We start from the raw sequence: 3721 nt of genomic DNA on the forward strand, positions 1-3721 counted from the left end.
GATGCGTATTCTCTTGACAAAGAAAATGGCTGGGAGTTTGCGTACCTATTGCACGTGACTTGTGCTCACTGAAGTGTGGGACCTCACGTGATGTGGGAGGAACCCAGTGGATCCTCCTAGTTGATGCCCGATCTTTCACAGCGAGAACCTGGGGTAGAGATTCCTCCCAACAACGCGATGAACGCAGCCTGGAGAAGAGGGAACGAATCCAGCAAGCAACGGATCGATGAACGATACGCCTCAAACCAAGAGCTAGACAATCCTTGATGAACACAAGAACCTTCGCAGCGGATATAATAGATAACGGCAGCGCCGTACCCCCGGAGGGATGATACACGTGATTACACGCTATAGGGAAACCCTAATCTTTAGACTAAACTTGTTCTACCCTAAACCCTAACCGTGCCATCTCCTTATATGAGAGGGAGAGCTGGCCGGCCGGCCCCCTTATTGGTCCTAACCTAGTTCGACTTGGACAGGCCCAAGTCAAACAGACTCTATTAAAACCCTAGATGGCCCACAGCATGACCTGGCTACATTATATCCTAACATAGAATGAATGACACAACCTTAGACTTAATTATTACATGGCGTAGGTCGTCCTGGCGTGTCACTCCTGAATCCTCGATGGCGTACCACCTAGGTTGGTGGAGTCCTGAAATTGGGCTCCACATAGGCCTCCGTGCCCATATCATCCTCCCCCCCTTCAAGAAGCGTTGTCCCCAACGCGTGAGGGTCTTCTGGAAAAGGTGACGTGATATGAACATGACATGTCCTCGCCGTCCTCAAGTCTTGCTTGCCTTCCACACCACATCCTCCCTCGCGGCCTGCTTGACTTGACACAGCACTTGGCGCCTCCTTTCTTCTCCACATGAGCTTGGACTTTGGCGCCAATTCCTTCTTCTTGCGAGGTTTTGATGGACCCTTGTGTCGCTGCACATGACCCTGCACAAGATGTGTAATTCCTGGGCCACATAGATGTCTCACACGTCCATCCTTGCCTCGATGCATCCGCGGTGTCGCGGAAAACCGGACAAGTACTCCTAGCACGGTAGTGCCGCTGCCCACCATCTCCACTGACGCGCTCGGCCACAGCCGGTCTAGACGCCGGTTGACCGGGTATGCGACCGGTCGGTCCAGTTATGACCGGGTCTGGGACCGGATCCTGACTGGGACGTCGCGACGTCTCACAGAACACGCTCCGGTCTGCATCAGCATATAAGCCGGTCTGAACCGGGCTCACCCGGCGCCTGGTCCAGTTGGACCGGCCCTGTGACCGGGCTGAAACACCATCAGCACTGGCTTCGCTAACCTTCTCGCCTCCCACTCCTCCCACGCGCATCTGCGCCATATGTACTGGAATATCATCAGCACAAACATCATCGGTCCGTATACTAGCATCAACACAAGCTGGAACCGTAGCACATGCTGCAACATCCACATCAACAACAAGTGTAGCTTCATCCGGCTTGTCACCAACAAGAACTGTCTTGTCATCTACGAGCATGGCTGAAACATCACCAACATCAATGCTCGGAACATCATGCACCTTATGCTGCACATTAGGCTTGTGCAACTTCTCTTTACGCACCACTAACTCCACATCGGACTTGATATGATCATCACCCATAGGCTTCAAAGTCCGCTGTTTGCCACCATGCATAAAAGAATATGTATTTGCTCGCCCGACATGTGTCACATTACGATCATACTGCCAAGGACGCCCAAGTAGCAATCCACACACCTCCAATGGCAACACATCGCAATCGATCTCATCAACATAATCATCAACTGTAAATGGCACACGCACCTTGTGAGTAATCTTCAGCATACCACATCTATTCAACCACTCAAGATGTTTAGGTTCAGGAAGACGCCATGTAGACAACCCCTTGCAAGCCTTGCCCTTGATAGGAAGGCTGTCACCATCGCCTTGCTAATGCCATTAGTACAGCTACCACCATCAACCATCAACTTGCAAGCCTTGCCCTTGATAAAGCACTGAGTCTGAAACAAACTCCATCGCTGAACCTTGTCAACTGTCTTGCAAGCATCACCTTGTACCTTCTTGAGTTGCATATTCAGCCCGCTCAATGGTACATCCGCCTCAACAGTCACAGTAGCGCTCTTGGTATCAGAACCAGGTTTCCTCTCCTCTGAAGATTTCACCTCGACCTTAGTGACTGTTGGTAGTGGAACAATCTTCTTACTAGTAACTATGCACTTGTCCACTGCCTGCTGTACCTTCTCCATGCACTTGTTTACTTCCTTCAAGGCATGCCCAACTCCGGATGACTGCTTACGTTCCTCCATATATGGTAACACGAAAACACTACGAAGAAAAGTTTTGTAGTCCTCCCAAGTTTCAACAAATTCACCTTGGTCCATTGCATCATGCCGACAACGTTCCAATGCCTCGTCCACACGCCGTGAAGCAAGATAATATGCATAAGATGTTTTGAACTTCCTCTTGTATGTGCGACATCGAGCAAAACCCAACTCCATGTTCCTCTCCCAATCTTCATACTCCTGAACTGTCGCAAGACGGTGTAGGTACCAATGAAGACTGGACGGCGAACGCTGTTCTCCCTTCAAGCAATCTAGATAGTCATTGAAAACCTTACTAGACTTCTTCGGAAGAGTACACTTCATGCCCAGAACATCGCCCGGAAACTCATCAACATCAACAGCATCAATAGCCGAAAGCGTCGGAGAAAACACCGGAGCAACAGGAGAAACCGCCGGAGGAAAAACCGCAACAGTCTGAGCCAACCCGGCCCAGGGCCCGGTTAGACCGGCCTCCAGACCGGCCTGCCCGGTCACGGGCCCGGTTGACCGGTCGCCAACCGGATGCATCGCACCGGAACACAACCGGACGAATTTTTGCGAACTTCCCGGTTTGCCGCCCGGTTGACCGGGTTCTACGCCAGGCAGCCCGGTCACTGGCCCGGTTGACCGGATTTCAAACCAGGTTTTTCCTGGTCACAAAATTTCGTCTTCTTCCCGATTCTGGTCGCGATTTTTCGCGATTTTGACCTCCGAAACAGCCATGGATGACCTCTAAACCGCACCAAATTATGCCAAACTTCCTCCAACCAACCTCCTTTGACCGAGAGCCAAACTCCTCCGATCTTAGAGCTAATCTTCTCCGATGCAAACCGATCAAAGAGATCGATCAACAACACCTCGCCGTGAGCAACCCAGAAAGCTGATACCACATGATGTGGGAGGAACCCAGTGGATCCTCCTAGTTGATGCCCGATCTTTCACAGCGAGAACCTGGGGTAGAGATTCCTCCCAACAACGCGATGAACGCAGCCTGGAGAAGAGGGAACGAATCGAGCAAGCAACGGATCGATGAACGATACGCCTCAAACCAAGAGCTAGACAATCCTTGATGAACACAAGAACCTTCGCAGCGGATATAATAGATAACGGCAGCGCCGTACCCCCGGAGGGATGATACACGTGATTACACGCTATAGGGAAACCCTAATCTTTAGACTAAACTTGTTCTACCCTAAACCCTAACCGTGCCATCTCCTTATATGAGAGGGAGAGCTGGCCGGCCGGCCCCCTTATTGGGCCTAACCTAGTTCGACTTGGACATGCCCAAGTCAAACAGACTCTATTAAAACCCTAGATGGCCCACAGCACGACCTGGCTACATTATTTCCTAACATAGAATGAATGACACAACTTTAGACTTAATTATTACATG

This window comes from Lolium rigidum, chromosome 1 (genome assembly GCF_022539505.1).
Source record: "Lolium rigidum isolate FL_2022 chromosome 1, APGP_CSIRO_Lrig_0.1, whole genome shotgun sequence".
NCBI classification, from domain to species: Eukaryota; Viridiplantae; Streptophyta; class Magnoliopsida; order Poales; family Poaceae; genus Lolium; species Lolium rigidum.